This window comes from Cricetulus griseus, chromosome 5 (assembly GCF_003668045.3).
Source record: "Cricetulus griseus strain 17A/GY chromosome 5, alternate assembly CriGri-PICRH-1.0, whole genome shotgun sequence".
In the NCBI taxonomy this organism is placed as follows: domain Eukaryota; kingdom Metazoa; phylum Chordata; class Mammalia; order Rodentia; family Cricetidae; genus Cricetulus; species Cricetulus griseus.
The window spans coordinates 141,292,077-141,310,210 of record NC_048598.1 but is presented as its reverse complement, the minus strand read 5'-3'; the positions used below and the strand labels follow the sequence as shown (position 1 = coordinate 141,310,210).

The 18,134-nt window shown below is 38.0% G+C and overlaps 1 long non-coding RNA gene across 3 annotated transcripts; it reads right to left on the bottom strand.

Moving 5' to 3' along the window:
- Positions 1-2,163: 2,163 nt before the first annotated feature.
- On the bottom strand, positions 2,164-17,874 carry LOC103163127. 3 transcript variants are annotated; one of them, XR_003486193.2, is made up of 5 exons: positions 17,593-17,874; positions 11,892-12,025; positions 8,487-8,637; positions 5,375-5,657; positions 2,164-3,138 (listed from the first exon to the last, which is right to left on the bottom strand). It is a non-coding gene; the product is annotated as an uncharacterized LOC103163127 (long non-coding RNA). The 3 variants fall into 3 exon arrangements; XR_003486191.2 differs by lacking the exon at positions 5,375-5,657 and having other exon boundaries at positions 17,593-17,869; XR_004770278.1 differs by lacking the exons at positions 5,375-5,657; positions 11,892-12,025 and having other exon boundaries at positions 17,593-17,865.
- Between the last annotated feature and the right edge of the window lie 260 nt (positions 17,875-18,134).

Here is an 18,134-nt window from a genome sequence, read left to right as displayed (position 1 = left end):
GATTTGAGGTGGCTTAGTGCTGTGCTAATAGACATATCTGCTGTGAGTCATGTGTGTGACCATAATCTCATGTCCATAAGACAGCATTTCACATCACCCCTCCCCATCAACCTGCTCTTACATTCTTTCTTCAACCTCTTCTGTACTTTCTTGGTAGTTGGTGACAGGAATGTAATAGACATGTCTCAATTAGAATTGAGCTTTCACAGCTGTCCTAGTCTCAACACTTTGGCCAGTTAAGAGTTTCTTCATCTATCACTGCTCATTGCAAAAACATGTCTCTCACCAAGGGTGAAAGTACTTCATGTATATAGGCATGAATATAAATATTTAGAATGCAATTTACCAATATGACAATTTACAAAACAGTGTGCATCATCATAGGTCCAATAATAGGAAATTCTTCAGTAAAGAAAAGTGAGTAGAAATTGAATTAGCAACCCCTAAAGCTAAAATAAGCAGAATCAATCTCCAATAGATTAGAATATCTCCAAGTCAAATTCAATAAGCACATGCTTCTCCCCAAATACATCTCCCATACTCCAGGTGTGCTCCCTTTTCGCTTGAGTTAAAAGACTATACAGCAACTCCATTTCCCTCCCCATCAGATGTCCATCTTTCCACTTGGAAAAGTGTTACTCATTTTAAATCCTAGTCTGAACTTTAACTTCTGGATCAGAAATGAAATTCTCTTTGTACCTGCATCCCCATCTTTTGGACGTGCATTTTTGCAGCCTGTTCCTTGGAGGATGCTCTTATGACTTTGTGATATAATCCATGGAGAGACTGAGACAATGTCATAACATATCTTTTGGTATTTCAGCAACATTTTTTTTGAATTTTTTTCAGATTTTTTTATTTGAGTTAGAAACATGATTGTTTTACATGACAATCCCAGTGGGATCTCCCTCCCATCCTCTCCTACCACCACCCATCCTCAACTAAAACCCTACCTATCACATATCCTTTCTGCTATCCCTGAATGGAATGGTGAGGCCTTCCATAGGGTTTCATCAGAATCTATTCTATCCTTTGGGATAGGGCCTAGGCCCACCCCCGTGTGTCTTGGCTCAGGGAGCATTCCTCTATATGGATTTTTTTTTTTTTTGAGAAACAGCAGAGAAACTGTTTAATTTGGAGAGTAGGGGTTACATTTGCAGAAGGCAGATTCCATGTTAACAGACACACATTGTGAAGCTGGTCTGACAGAGCAAAGGGAAGTCTCTGGACTCCCCATTTCATACCCAGTCAGGGCCACAGCAAAGCTCAGATCTGAATCATCAATGTTCAACACGCTGTCATCTCAAGAATTCTTATCCAGGGGATGTCAAAGAGTGAACATTCTGCCAATCTCCAAATCCACGACAAAAGAAATGGGAGCAGTTCAGTCAACGAAGTTCATGAAGACAAGGTGCAGGATAGTGCTGGCAAAGAGGAAATCAGCAAAGGCTGGATCTGGAGAGATGCCTTGGAAATCTGCCTTTGTCTGGAGGTTGATCAGTATTCTCAAGCAAACTGCTAGAATGAAGCTGTCCACACAGGAGATGAAGCCAGAGAGGAAAGAGTTGAAGGGGAAGGTGTGTCGTGACCCAGCATGTCTCAGCCTTAGTCCATAGGGTTCTACCTGAGTGAGGGTGTGTGGACCTGGAAGCTTCGAGGAACCAAATGGTGATAAAGACCAAACACAGGCATCTTGTCATCTTCAGAGAGCTCTCAGTTCCATGTTGTGGAAATAGAGTCATTTCTTTATTAGCCATCTTTTCTGGTTTCTCTTCACCATCCTGCTAATACTATGAGTCAACCATTTCTCTCTTTGTTCTCCTCTCTCCTCTCGTCGCTCACCCTCTTTGCTCCTAACCTTCTGTGTTCATATGTTACTCACATACCTCTCCTCTCCCTGCCCAGATGCAGGTCTATACAGATGCTTAGGTGCATAGATATGCAAATAAGGAGGCATATTATCCTGAGGCCATGGTAAACAAAAGTATCCCTGCTGACATTAACAATACAATAGTGGGCAGAGTTTCCTGGCACCACCGCTGTTTGTGGTGGCCAGAACCTGGGACCCAATATTCGGTCCCCCACAAAGGTGCCCACGAGGAGACAGTAGACAAATTGCAATGCCTGTCAGCAGTATATAAAGGAGATAGGCGTCCAGCAACTTCAGCAGCTGCTGAGGAGTGGAACTCAAGTACTCCTCTAGGAACCACGAGATGGCCGACACTACCGAGGCCGACATCATGAACACTGGACACTTCGGATACCAGACGGTCACCTCAGCCACTTTTTTATTCCTACTCAAAAGTTAGTTTTAAATACTCTTTGTGAACGAAATCAGCCACTGTTAAGAAAGATATGGCAGATTCAGAATAAGTGCCAACTTTTCTGCCATTTGCAGAATCTTGATTCTTAAAAAGACACGCAAACAGAAGTAGAACATTAGGAAAAGGATCAGGAACAGGGCATGATGCACACAGCGGAGTGCATCAGATGTTGTGCTCAAAGCAAATGATATGCATTATGAAAATGTCATAATTAATTGTAGGACTTTATACCGTTAATGCTCCCTAAGAGAAACTCCTACTTTTATGCCTAGATATTACTTCCATCTGCTGTTTCTCCTTTCATTACCAACATGTCACTTTTTTATAACAGTTAATTCCTAACATTTTGAAACAAATTGACATTACTGACATTGTTAGATATATGAACAGAACACAAACAGACCCACCATAAAATGTTGCAAAAGGAATCTTAACAATAGTAGCAGTACCATATGCTTATGAGTATTCTCTGGTATAGTTGCTGCTCTCTCTAGAGCATAGCTATAGCTGCATGTTCCAACATAAAAAATAACAAATAAATTAAAAATAACTTTAAACAAACATTTTAACTATTTCATTAAGTTTACATTTGTTTTGACCTAACATTTATAAAAACATAAGAATTCAGAGGAGTAGTGTTGCCACACTCTGTGGCTGGATGTGAAGGACCAGGAGAGGGCAGGAGAAGTGATGTGTGAATTCTCAGGATCAAAACTCAGCAAGAAAACTCCATCAGTCCACAGTGCTCTTTCAGAGACAGAAGAAGACTGACTCCACATGCTGTCTTCCTAGTGAAAATTCTTTATATGGTATCCTGTTATATATTAGAAGGTATTCTTTTACTCCCTAAAGCCATTCCAAAATTTGTCCACAATTTTTCCTAGATAATTTTGTTAAAAAATCAAATGTACATCTGTGATATTTGGTTAAGGACAAATATACTACCTAATAAATAATATTTCAAATATTCTACATACTGAATATATATCATATGATATTTAATTCAGGTTTAGCATATCCTTCTTCTCAAACATTTATAATTTGTTGGAGATATCTGAAGAAATGTTTCTAGCTTTTTGAAAAATACAGAACAATTTATTGTAACAAACTACTGTGAGATCACAAATCAGGACCTTTATGTATCTGTAACTATATCCAGTAGCTAATGGAAGCAGAAGCAGACACCGACATCTAAACACTGAGCTGAACTCTGTAATCCAGTTGTAGAAAGGGAGGAGTGATGAGCAAAACGGTCAAGACCAGGCTGGAGGAACCCACAGAAACAACTGACCTGAACAAAGGGCAGCTTATGGACGCCAGGCTGATAGCCAAGAAACCAGCATAGGACTGTTCTAGACCCCCTGAACAAGGATGTCAGTTTGGAGGTCTGGGCAATCTACAGGGCCTCTGGTAGTGGATCAGTATTTATCCCTAGTACATGAATGGATTTTGGGAGCCCACACCTCATAGAGGGATGATCTCTAAGCCTAGTCACATGGGGGAGGATCTAGGCCATGCTCCAAATGATATGACAGACTTTGAAGATCCCCCGTGGAAGACCTCAACCTCCCTGGGGAGCAGAAAGGGGATGTAATAGGGGGGTCCGTGGGGGCAGGGTAGGAGAGAAGGGAGAGGGACTGGGATTGAGCCTTTCCCCATGAATCTAGGTTGAGAGAGTGTCCCTCCATGGGGAATGGGCTCCCAGATTCAATTTGTACAGTAAGGATAAACACTGTTTCCACTGCCAGAGGCCTCATAGATTGCACAGGCCTCCTAACTGACACCCAAGTTCAGGGGGGTCTGGTTAGGTCATATGATGGTTCCTCAGCTTTCAGACTGAGGTCCTTGAGCTCCCACTTGCTCAGGTCAACTGTTTCTGTGGGTTGTCCTAGCTTGTTCTTGACCCCTTTGCCCATCTAGTGGTTGTATTTTGAACATTTATTTTACCACAAATGAATGCCACCTATTTGAAACTATTTCAACATTTTAAAATTTATATGTGTTCCAAACACTGTATAATATCACAGTAATGTGTACCAATTGTGGCTTTATTAGTTAAAATCATAATCTATTCAACAAACATTTAAATTAATAAGTTATGTACCAAGATAGAATATGTGAAACAGTATAAAAAGTATCACCTACAATTCAATATCATTTAATTAAAGTTTAAAACTGAAGAAAAAATATTAAAACTCTACCACCATGAGAGATTAGCTTTACACTTTCTTTCATCCACATTAAATTTAAAAGAGATTCTTCCCTCCTACAACATATTCTGATTATAGTTTACCCTCCATCCACTCCTTCCAAGTTCTCACCCCACCTCCTTTCTAGATGTATTCCCTTTCTCTCTCGCATACAATACCATGAAGCAAAACTTTTATATCAATAATGGACATGGACACCCAGGAAGAGGAATAGAGTCCTAGGAGTAGGTAAAAGAGTCAGAGACCCACTTGTGCTTCTAGTCAGGAGTTCCATAAAAATACTAAGATAATAGCTATAATACATACTCCAAGAACCTGGTGTAAACTCATGTATGCCTTGTGCTTTCTGCTTTAGTCACTGTGAGCTCATTGCACCTTGCTTATTTGATTTAGAAGGCCCTGTTCTCCTGGTGTCATCTGCCCCTCTGACTTTTAAAATCATCATGAAACCTCTTCTGAGGTATGATTCAAGCTCTGATAGAAGAAACTTGATCTAGACCTCCAATTTGGACTCTCTCTCTCCCCAAATGCCTGGCTGTTTCTACATCTGTTCCCATCTGCTGCTGGAGAAAGCCTCTCTGATAATACTACACAAGGCATGGATCATGTAGTGTAACAGAATATAATTTAGAATCAATTTATTGAGAATTTTTTAGATCAGTCATGCTTGCTTTTACCCTAGTCTTTGGGAACTCTGCTGTCTGGATTTTGGTTGTTCAAGCAATGTTGACTTTGGGTTCCTTCTTGTGAAATGGGCCTTAATTTAAATCAGATATTTGTTGGCTGTATCTGCTATCTGGATGTAGGGACAAGACAAAATAAAGATCAAAGGTTTTGTACCTGGGATGGTGCCCACATTTCTTTTCTGGTAACCTGTAGAGTACCTTCCTGCAACATAGGCACTATGACACATGGTGAAAATTCCATGTAGGTACCAGTTGGAATCCTTCATGTTCAACGAGTTGTTTGGGTGTTGTCCTCAGCCATATGGCCCTGATGTCAGTTTATGAAGAGCAATTCTTTATCTTGGAATCAGCCAGGATTGTTTGGGTGTTTCCATGTGAACCACCTTATCCAAAAACTAAAGTGAATGCATCTTGGACTTTGCTACTGGAAATCATGCCTGAATACGAGTGATGGTCAGGTGAGAATCTTCAAGTCCCACTGCTAAGAATTCTCATTAGGATCACATTCATAAATTTCAGTAAGTTTTCATTGTACTATGTTATGATATTTTGTTTGTATTCTGACAAATAAAGTTTGCGTGCAGATCAGTGACCGTCTGTGAACCTAACTAAAAGCAAAAATCCACATGTGTTCAAAGCTGTGAGGATTCAAGCACCACACTGAATATACTTTATATATTCATAAAAATAGGTGTACACATATGTATAAATAATGCCTGACACATATGCTCACACCAACAAAATACATACATACACATTTACTTATATATGTTTTCTATCTATGTCATCTAACATACGCAATATATATGGTTATATTACACATCTGTACATATAAATTATGAATACTATATGTAAATGCTAATTTTAAACTGCATATGCATTTTAGGTTATTAAAAATGACCCATTTTATATCCCAAAATATACTACTATTATACATCATCAGAAAATTCTCATATTGCCTTGAAATTTAATAAGGAGCATATTGATAAAATTATTTTAATTTGTGAAATTTAAGAAATTCTTTTCCCAGATTCCATAGACTGTGTAACAGATTCATAGCTGAGACAGTATTCTTGAGAGTATTTGTGATTCTCAACAGTGCAGTTTAATAACCTAGTAGCTTTCACAGTGCTATCACCCACAGTGAACTGCAGGCCAATAAAGAATGCCTCTCTAAGAGAGGTAATTCAGGCATGCCACCAATGACTGAAAATTACAGTACAAGTGACAACTGCCTTCATTTAGGTGGGATATAATAGCTGGTAATGCAGCACAGCCCACCACAAATCTGCAGGGTTTTCATGAATAAGCGAAAATGTATTTCCATTTGGCTTGCTTTGAAGTAGAATGATATCTTGATCTCACTAAAATTCTACTTCATCATGGGACATTGCATTAATAATTGAGGAGTAATCCAGGGAATGGCTGTTCCTTCCAGATGTGCTATAAATACTTGATGTGTTGATGTTTCTTGTGCTTCCAGTTACAGTGCCACAGAGATACTGAGCAGATTACCCATTTCCGTTAATGTGAACTGGAAACAACAGACTCTTCCAACCAAAAAGGGAGTAAATACAATAGATCTGGACTCTACATGTGAGAAGAGATTTATTAAGAAGCAGTATGCATGTTATCACAGAAATCATTTTATTCATTGGAATTTTAGGCAACAATAATCCTCCACATTATATCTTCATATTGTACATTTTAATATGGAGATAAAGATGTTTAAAAGGTGCCACTTTAATATAATAATTTAAAAACCTGTTTCCAAAGCAAATGCATAAAGTTTTTATCTTATTTGAGTGAGGGTATAAAGTAGAAATAAGATGCATCTAGAAATTTTTCATGATTGCAGTTCATTTGTAGAATATAGACATAGCAAATGCCTTATTGTCATAATAAGTATTGCTTATACATTGGGATCAGCTGGTGAGCTTTTTAAAAAGAACTAATAACTTTGACTAGATCTAGAAATTCTAACCTGATAATTTAGGCCCAAGAATTTTTTTAATGCACACCATTCTATTATAAACATTAATTTAAATTGGCATATACAAATATTTGGTTACCAATAATTTGAATGAAAAACCTGTTCACCTACATGAATTGTTCTACTAGCACATATTGTGTCTGGCATTGACTATGGAACTCCAAAGGTGGTCCCAGGCAGTAGTTTGATGTCTCTATTCTGTATCAGTTCCCACCAAGAGTTAACTTAAGCTTTCACTACAAGACTAACAAGATTAAGCCCAGTGATGCAGTTCTAAGGAAGCAAGAGCCTGAAAGAATTTATAAGAGAGAAGAGTTCAAAATTTACTTGTTCTAAAAATCATGTGCTGTTCAAATTAGGAGGAAATCTGGAGAAATTGTAGTTGCAGTAGTAATGAGATGGACAGAGAGGGCAGAGTGTGGGGTATAATTTAGCAGCTTTGGGTTGGGCAGTCTTGGTATTAGTAAGAGTTATATCCAGTAACAACTAAACCCTTTATTCTAGCAATGTGTATTTCCTGTTGGACACTTTTCCTGATATTCTCCTTAAATGCATATGCCTTAAAAATCTGGTTCTTTATGATGTCACATCTGTATCTGTAATAAATGTCAATACAAAAAGATAATTGACATTTCATTTATTAAAAGCATCACATGGGCAGTCTACTGGGGCCTCTAGTAGTGGAACAGTATTTATCCCTAGTGTACTAATGGGCATTGGGAGTCCATTCCCCATATAGGGATACTCTCTCAGCCTAGACACAAGGGGGAAGGACCAAGGCCCCACCCCAAATGATATGACAAACTTTTAACATTCCCCCATGGAAGACCTCACCATACCTGGGGAGCAGAAAGGGGATGGGATAGGGGGCTGGTGGGGTGGCGGGGGAGGAGCGGAGGGAGAGGGAACTGGGATTGACATTTAAACAAGATTGTTTCTAATTTAAATTAAAAAAGGAAATAAAAATCAAAATCTGACATTTCCATCAGCAATGAAAATGTTTTTAATTTGTTTTTTGGTTTTTCGAGACAGGGTTTCTCTGTGCAGCTGTGGAGCCTATCCTGGCACTCGCTCTGAAGACCAGGCTGGCCTCGAACTCACAGAGATCTTCCTGCCTCCACCTCCCGAGTGCTGGGATTAAAGGCATGCGCCACCAACGGCTGGCCAGCTATGAAATTTTTAACAATGATTTTTATTATTTGTCTGCTATAGCTTCTTGTCCTTATTATTACAAAGCTTGTTATATGATATAAGGAACTGGTGTCATACTCACCTGTTAATATCGTTTTCTATGTCCACTCATTCTTCCCATATATGGAACACTCATATATTCATTCAGGGAAAAAATAAATGCATGTTTTGAGATGATGGAGATGTTCCTGTGAACATTCCAGAAATATTTCTGGTCTTATATTCTTGGGTTTCTATTAAGTAGGAAAACATAATAAAGTTAAATTATAAAAATATGAAAAGTTGAAAAATAAAAATTCAAAATGGTAAGCAGTATTAACTTTTTTAAAAGGAGCCAGTATTATTAATATCCATTATCACTAATACTAATTTATAATTTTTTTTCATTTTCTTTCCTAAGCAAAATGATTGAAGCCATTCTTTTTAAAGTAGCCATTATTCATTTTATTTCTCTTGCTTCAAAGTAAAACAAACACAAATCTGTGCATGCCACAGTATGTCTGAGAACCAAATTCCATCCAACTCTCATTCCTCTGAAACCATCATTCCCTGCCCCTTTGATTTATATAATTCTATAATTATGGCCTTTCTCAACCAAAAGCCTCTGTTTTTTGTTTTTTGTTTTTGATAATAAAATTGGATCATTTCATAATATTAATTGGCCAATTTTTATTCCCCAATATTGAAGTTCTTTGCAATTTTTGTTGTTGTATTTTGTAAGAAAACGAGATACGCAAGTGCACATGCACATATACATCAAAATGAATTGCAATATTGGAGGAATAATGGAGGACAATGATGGAACACTGCTTTTATCGTCTATACACCAATTACAAGCTTTCATCACACAGTATTCCTTTAAGCAAAATTTAATTCACCGTACTGTATCAAGAGCCTGTCTATAGTGCCACTAGGATATTTTCTTGTGTTTCTGCCATCAGCTTCTTCTATTCTTGACAACTCTTTCCTGTTGGTTGAAGAATACTTTTTATTTAACTACCTTTAAAGCAGTCATAATGGTTGAAGGAAATATGACAACCTCATTGAACTAAAATATTCTCCTTAGCAATTATTAATGGTTCACTTTAATGAAAAAGTTTAGTCATTTTCTCCTTCTATTACTGCCTTGCATTTCAGCACAGTCAGTATTACTATTAAAAGAGCATCTTTTTTTTTTACCACGAGGCACATGGTGAAATATTTCACTTGATCCCTCCATGCAGAAAATATTCCACAGTGATTTTGATGTAGGAAGCTAAAGCAAGTTCAATATCAGGATCTAAGTCGGATGAGTAGATAAAAGTTACATGATTTTCTTCTTTTGGGGAAGAGGTCCACAATGAACCTTAAATGTCTCCTATTATCTATGCTGACCAATCACAGATTTCTCTTTTTGGATCAGAAAAATTTTTGTAATTATGCGGATAGCCAATTATCTGACAAGAAATGTCAGATTGTCCCTCCTAAGTGTGGGAAGGTTGAACTGGGAGCTGTTGACTATAGTTTCTTGCTAGCTCACATGTACAGAGCTCCTGATCTGACCCTGTGATTCTCCTCTATAAAGCATTCTACTACACGTATGTCTGAAATCTGTTCCCATATGACACTGAAAAGGAATTGGAATTGAGAGAGCACATAAAAGCCTTCTGATCTCAGTTACTGCTTTTGCAGAGGATAACAGTATTTTCTGTCTGTGTTTCAGGACTTTCACATTCTTCTGTCATCATTTCGACACTGTGGCAGGCTAAACAGCTTACAAGTTAGCTACATGATCACAGAATGCTCAGTTGGTAATGCTTATCGAAACTCTCTTGTACCAATCCTTTTACAAATAAAGGAAGAAACATTCATTCTACAAAGAAAAATAAATCACATTTAAAAAGAACATTGATGCCTGCTTTAGTATAGAAGAAAATGGATACTTTTTTCTTTAAATGGAAAATAGTATTTTCATTAATGCATTTAGCTAGCTATCCTCTTGAGACTCATGCTATAGGATTTATTGAACCATTCTTCATATTCATGTTATAGTTAGGAGAATAATAATCATGTATTTAAAAATTATATTGGTCTGAGTAAAGCATCAGTTAATGAGCCATCTTTTCATTCCAATGGTTTCATTTCAACACCACCATTTACTTTAATTAAACATTTGAGCCAAATTATAATCAAAGGGGTTTGCACAAGCCCAATTAAAGTATTCAGTTCTTGAGTGTGTTTTCATTTGAGCATAGAATCTTGGTGTGTGTGCATAAATTACTGCACAATAACATCAGAAAGCTAGATAGATTCTGTGTTCTCTACACTGGCATTTGGCCCATCTGGGTTCAGCACCCAAATGACCAGATGTTTCAAGAAATACTCAAATAACTGGAGATTACTCATAAAAATATCTGAGCCAAACAAACTGTTTTTTCCCCAAAAGCAAAAGAACAAGATCATTGCATCAGGAAAATTGCAGAAATGTGGATTTTCTTCTCTTGTAAGAGCTGGTTTTATAACATTATTAAACCAACTTCAGTGTATAAAACAGATGGCTTTTAGATTATATAAATATTAGGTATTTTTGAAAAAATCATTCTATTTTACTTTCTTAATGACTTTAATTTAAATAAACTATAAAATTGCCTCTTATGTCTTAAATACACCACTCAAATATTTCTGTGGATTAATAAAAAGCATTCTTCTTGCATTGGATTTTGCACATTGAATGACTCTCATTTTCTGAGGATCTAATTTGGGCATTTTGGAGCTCAGCATGTATATAGGAGACAAGGAGCAAAAATAATATCAATCCTTTCTATCTTTTCCTTTTTCTCTTTATATATAAATGTTTGGTTTATAAAATGCATCAAAGAATAAAATGCATGAATGCCACAAAATGTTGCTGTAAACATACTGTTCTTTTAAATAAATATTTATTTGATTTGTATTTTGTGTATGTGTATATGGGCCAATGTGGATGAATGTCACATTGGTGCAAGTACTCATGGAGACTAGAACATTACAGTGTTATTATAACTATAGTCAACCAAGTGTAGTGTTTCACATAATCTTACTTTACCAGAATCAAAATTTTTATATAACTTACATCATTGTCTCTTCTAACATATAAATTATCGTCTACATAAACACAATGCTTTATTTGGGAAATCTAGTTTGGTTTTACAGAATATGTTCATATATATAGACATGTTTACAGTACTAGGTGGGTAAAAAGATTTTCAAATAAAATTGCTTTCTGCTTACACCCAAACATACCAGTTACTATGCTATTGTTTACTTTTAAATTTGTTGCATAATCACATTTTTTCACAAGACTTGGCAATTCTAATAGATCATAATGTATTTAAGTGATTATTTTCAAAACCCAATTCCAATTTTTTATGAGTCATTTTTTGCTATTCATTTTAGTTAAAATATAACAAATATATGGACAATAAATACATGGATATAAACACTAAATGATTTGAAATCACAAACATACCTATCTTGAAGATAGTTTTCTTTGGGCAACACCATTTTCTGGGTAAAGGATCAGAAATCAAATGTCCTCAATAGAACAAAGGACAGATGGGAGACTTTGACTACTATTGTTTTCTGTGTTATGAGAGCAAATTACTGAAAAAAAAACATTGGAATGCAAATATGAGACTTAGTTGACACCAAGAAGAATGTCGGTTCCACTGGCATTAAGATGTGACAGGTTCCCAGAACCCACAGCAGTTGCCATCTCAGTACAGCAAGGTGTGAGAAAGACCAGAAAACTGAGAGTAACACAGAACAAATGAGTTTCCTCTGTTGCTGTAAAAATACATAGAATTTTCTTTTTTGGGTTTTTCAAGACAGGGTTTCTCTCTGTAGCTTTGGAGTCTATCCTGGCACTCGATCTGGAGACCAGCCTGGACTCGTACTCACAGAGATCCTCCTGCCTCTGCCTCCCGAGTGCTGGGAGTGATGACTACTTTTTATGCATTCCTAGAGCCCTCATCCAGTGGCTGATAGAAGCAGAGGCAGACATCCACAGATATACACTGAACTGAACTCTGGGACTTAGTTGCAGAGAGGGAGCAATGAAGATCGAAGGGGTCTGTACCAGGCTGATGAAACCCACAGAAACAGCTGGCTTGAACAAGGGGAAGCACATGGACCCCAGATGCTGTCTGGGAGGCCAGTACTGGACTGATACAAACCCTGAACATGGATGTCAATGAGGAGGCCTCTGCACTCAAGGAAGGCCCTGGTAGTGGATTAGTATTTTTCCCTGGTGTAAGAAGGGACTTTGAGAGTCCATCCCACGTGAAGGGATGCACTCTTGCCCTGGACACATGAGGAAGGGCCTAGGCCCAGCCCAGGATGATGTAGTGGACTTTGCAGAGCCCCTGTTGAGGGCCCTACCCTACCTGGGGAGTGGAGGGTGGATGGGATGGGAGTGAGTGGATGGAGAGAGAGAAGGGATTGACATGTGAAACAAGCTTGTTTCTAATCTGAACTAATAAAAATATTTTTAAAAAATACATAGAATTATCTGTGTGCAGATGTCAGTGAGGGAATGGTGGAGGAGAAATGAGAAACTTTCTATGAAATCGTTAGGTTAATTTTAAAGCAATCACTCTAATAATAGTTATTAATGGCAGAATTATGTCACAATATTTACTCATTTAAAAATTATATCTTCTGGGGTTTTTTAGTGAATGATTAAGGGACCTGACTTTTCAATTTGTAGAAGACTGTATGCGTTTATGTCTATTTTCTCAACAGAAACCAATTATTAAGAATCTTACTTTATGCTTGGAGTATCCTAGCCTGAACTATATAATGTATGGTATCTGTGCCTATAGTTTATTTCTTTTTGCTTGCACCTTTATACTGCTTATATATAATGAACTCGTGTAGATGATTGATATATAATGTACACTGTCCTGAGTGGTAGATTTTAGTTTATCAGAAATATTTTCTATTTATTACTTGACATTTAAAATGTGCCAAAATAGCTAGTTATATTTTCTATTGAGAATTTGCCCAAAGTCACTACTTCTATTAGCTATTGAATTAAACCTATTAATAGACCCATTCACAGGAGGCTTCTAACATAATTACTACAAGGAATAAAGTCATCTTCTGAAGATTAAACAAGGAGTCCTAATCATTACACACTGACCCACTTGTATTCCCACTGATTTAGCATCTCTCTTGCCTGCAGTATTTTCCTTAGCTAAAGAAGAAAAGAGCAAGCTGTTTGCAGTAGATTACATCTTTGGCAGTGCTGAAACTACATGTGTCCACTATGCACCCATAAATCAGCTCCTCTTCCTGGCTACTTCCTATTGCAGTGAATAGCAATAAATATTTCCACTACACAGCAACACTGTATTTTATGGCAATTAGAATAGGTTGAACAAAGTATTTTAATAACCTGAAGGTTTTCTTGACACCAGCACCCACTGTTATTTCTCCAAATTATTTTCTTGCCTAATAAGAACATCCAAAATTAAAATCAAAATAGAGACAATCTAGATTTTTCATGTAAGCTTGTTTCTGTGGTCCTCCCATTTATCAGGACTTTTGCAAAGAAATACAATGGAGATTGTCACATGAGCCTAAACTGTGTGGATTGCAGTGTTCCTAGTAATTAAATAGATTGGCCACAGGTGACAATTGATGTAGACATGAAGACAGTAAACATTAGCATTTTACTCCTTCATTAGTGGTGCACAGGTTAAGGCATCACAGGGAAAATCAGTCACACACCTTCATGCTGTACCAGGAGGTCCCATGCATTTAATGCTAAAGTAAATTGTGATTATAATTTAAGGTGGCAAGCTCACGAAAGACCATCTTAACTTTAGTTATGTCTCCAGGAATTTCTTCTCTGTTTCACATAGCTATCAACAATGATGCTTAATCAGAATAAAATAAACGTTTAAAACTTCCTTGGATATGATTTTTCAAAACAAATAAAACATTTATTTATGAAATTCAGTGTTTAACAATTTCAATTTCATAAGAAATTCATTTATTGTGTATATTTATGTAACATAAAGTTATTATTGAGGTAAATAATGAGTATAAGTGGTTCACTCCTAGAAATATTACAATTTAATTGACAAGAAATTTGGAGCAATGTAAGTATAAAGATGGTCTTCTTTGTTAGAGTATAGTTAGAAGTTGTGAGTGGTTTATTTAACATTTCTCTAAAAGCTCAGTGATTTGTTCTCACCAGAATATCACCATATAACAATTATGTACTTCTGTCTGAGTTACTGAACTTGGCTGATGCCACATTTGCATTTTTACAATGAAGATTCTAATGGCATCTACTTAAAAGGATAGCTTTCTGGAGTTAAATTGGAGACTAAGCATAAATTTCTTAGTGCAACACTTAGCACATAGAAAGAGATCAACATAAGAGTCTATAGCTATGAACATAACACCAGAGAAAGGGGAGATTTATTTTTCAGGGTAGATATTAATCAAAGTAGTTTAAAACAGTATTTAAAATTTCATATCCTGTAGCTAAGTATCCTTAAGTGATAGTATCAAGTTATATTTTATATTATGATGTAGCATTAATTGAAATTAACAAAACTTATACTAACAACAAAAGATGTTTTCCACTAACATGGAAAACTGAAAATTCTAATTCTTTAATTGTCAAATTGTTAGTATATTTGAGCCAAGTACTGGTAAGACACAATGAAAAGAGGACACTGGAATGCCACTGATTATACGGTGCATACAGTCTTCCCAATTGAAATCTCTTCCATTTAGATATTGAACAATGATGAAATGTGTTCTGGTTATTGACAACATGGGACCAAGTTGACTTGGGATTATCAGAAATTCTGGTGTTCTTTGGTTTGTTGGCTAACTAGAGTATTTTTGTTTGTTTGTTTGTTTGTTTTTAGTTTCTGTATTTTCCTTATATGCTCTTCCTTCTTGCCACCAGTCTGCATGAAGCAACAGGTTTTCTTTTCAAAATTGTTATTTGAAATATCCCTGCTGTAGTCAAATGTGTTCTTTTTGAAAGGATTAAAACACTTAAAAGGGAGTACCTTCCACAGACCCTGCCAAGGTATGCCACTGAAAGAACATATTCAATAGTTAGTGCAAGAAGTTTATTGGGGAACGGGGAGTACAAAAATGCTAAAGACTGTCTTCAAGTTGGGATATGAGAGAGGCAGGCAGATAGACATAGATAGACAAGAAAGCAAATTCGAGGTGAGAAAGAACTGTGATGGGCAGGTACTTTTTTAATATTTGATATTTTTTCTCTAGATTTTTTTAAGTTCAATTAGAAACAATCTTATTTTACATATCAATTCTAGTTCTCTCTCCCTCCCATCCTCCCATGCTTCCCACCAACTCCCCATCCCATCCTCTTTTGTTAACAAGTGAGGGTGAGGCCTTCCATGGGGGATCATCAAAGACTGTCACATCATTTGGGGCAGGGCCTAGGCCCTCTCCCATGTATCTAAGCCATGAGTAACTCTCTATGGGTAATCAGCTTCCAATGCCCATTACTATACTAGAGATAAATACTGTTCCACTACAAGAGATCCCACAGACTTCCCAGGCCTCCTAACTGACACCCAGGTGTAGGGAGCCTGGTTAAGACTGATAGCTGGAGACCATGAATGCCTCCCTGTTTAGGTTAGCCATTCTATAAACCTTTGCTCATCACTCCTCCCTCTCTACAACTGGATTCCAGGAGTTTGGCTCAGTGCTTAGCTGCGGGTGTCTGCTTCTGTAAGGCTCTATGATGGCATATAAGTTACTCATCAATCTCATTATAGGAGAGGGAATTTCAGGTAGTCTCTCCACTATTGCTTAGATTCTTATTTGGGATCATCCTTATAAATCTCTGGATTTCCCTAGTGCTAGATTTCTCTTTAAACCTTAAACCTATAATGGCTCCCTCTATTAAGTTATCGCTTTACTTAGTCTCCTCTATTCTTCCCCCAACTCAATCTTCCTGCTCCCTCATGTCCTTTTCCTCCGTCCTCTTCTTCCCTTCTCTATCTCCTAACCCCCTTACCTCTCCCCCTGTGCTTCCAATTTGCTCAGCAGATCTTCAAGGAGGACCCTAAGAAAGACATTCTGGATTCCCTGGAGAAGGGAAAAGAGACAGGCACTTTTAAAGGATGCATGTGTCACACAGCTGATGGTGGAAAGGAAAATGGCTGCAGGAGATGATATTACTGCCTCAACAATCAAGGAAGGTTGGCTGCTGCAGCAGGAAGAAAACCATCAACACTTCCTTCAAACTTCCTTCCAAAGTTCCTTCAAATTCCTCCCCAGTGTTTTTGTGCCTAAAAAGACCTGGACACAAAGCCAGGTTGTGTTGAAATCACTACGCAGCATGCCAGGAGGAATCTTTCCTTTTAGGTTTTTTTTCAACTCTCTCTATAAAGGAGGCCAGGTCCTCACTAGCTTTTTGAGTAATTCCTGAGACAGGATCTTCAGTGGGTCTCTCCTCCAGTTTTCTCCATGTGGCTAGCCCTATTGCTTACATCTGATCCCACTACTGATCAGGAATGGCAGCCTGTAGAAGGCCGGTAAAGAACATGTCAGCAGTGCCTGAAAGCATGCGGAAGGTGATAGGGACTGGAGGCTGAGTGGCCTCCAGTAGGAACAGGGTAAAACAGAAGCATCTGTGATTTCTTCAGAGCCATTAATTCCAACTGAAGAGGTCAGAGTGGACACACATGTGAGCATCTCTGAGAATCTTCTGAGAAAAAGTAGTGGGTAGCACCTGGCCCCTAGACATGGGTATAGAATTTGTGCCTACCCCAAATCACAGCCCAAAGGCATAGAAGAAAAGATAGGGGGTGCCTCTGAAAAGTGAGGTTGCTCCTTAGGATATGTCCCCAACAAGAAATGGCAAGAAACAGTCACTTGTGCTCCTGGGCTTCCCAGGGGTACCAGTCATTGGGGTGATTGCCGCCGGGGTTAACATTTACAAGAAAGAGACTGTTCATTCCCTCCCCAGGGTTGCAGTCCCCTTAATAGGGTAGAGGTACTGAAGGAATTTGAAAAGGATTATTAGGGAGATATAATGGGGCCTTTTGGGGCCAGAGGGAGCTCCCAAAAGGCTCCAGGGAAGGATACAAGGGCTCAGGCTGGCATGAGGGACTGGGGTTTGGTTTGAACAAGAAGTGCCCCATAATTTATGGGGGTACACTCACCCGAAGACTGACTGGCCTATCAGGGTTCTTCGGTTCGAGAGAGACATGTCCCTGTTCAGATGCCACTCGGCCAGGTCCTCCAGCAGTCAGGGCTGTTGGAGGGGTGGTTCCAGCCATTCACTTCCTGGAGCTGAGCAGGATCGTGAGTGTTGATGACCCAGACCTCCCTCCTAGTAACCCGAGATAAAGACACACTGAATCTGGGGAGACTCATGGAAACAAGAGTCTTGATTTATTGTAACAACCATGCACTTACACAGAGTTAAAAAATGAGTGGGGAGCTCAGGATGAGGTGATGTGTAAGGGCCAATAATATCTCACCATGCCCCAATAGCTAGGAAGAGGGAGTTTTGCTGAGTCACTCCTATGTGCAAGTGACAGCTCAGAAACAGGTCTCCAAACTGCAGCCAGGCTCAGGAAATTCCACTAGGCCTTGTGTCTGGACCTTTTTAGGGCCAACACTATGAGCTCTGTAAAACTCTAGTGATGATTGTCATACTTCAAAAACAAAACAAAGCAAAAATCCCAAACACAGAAACAAA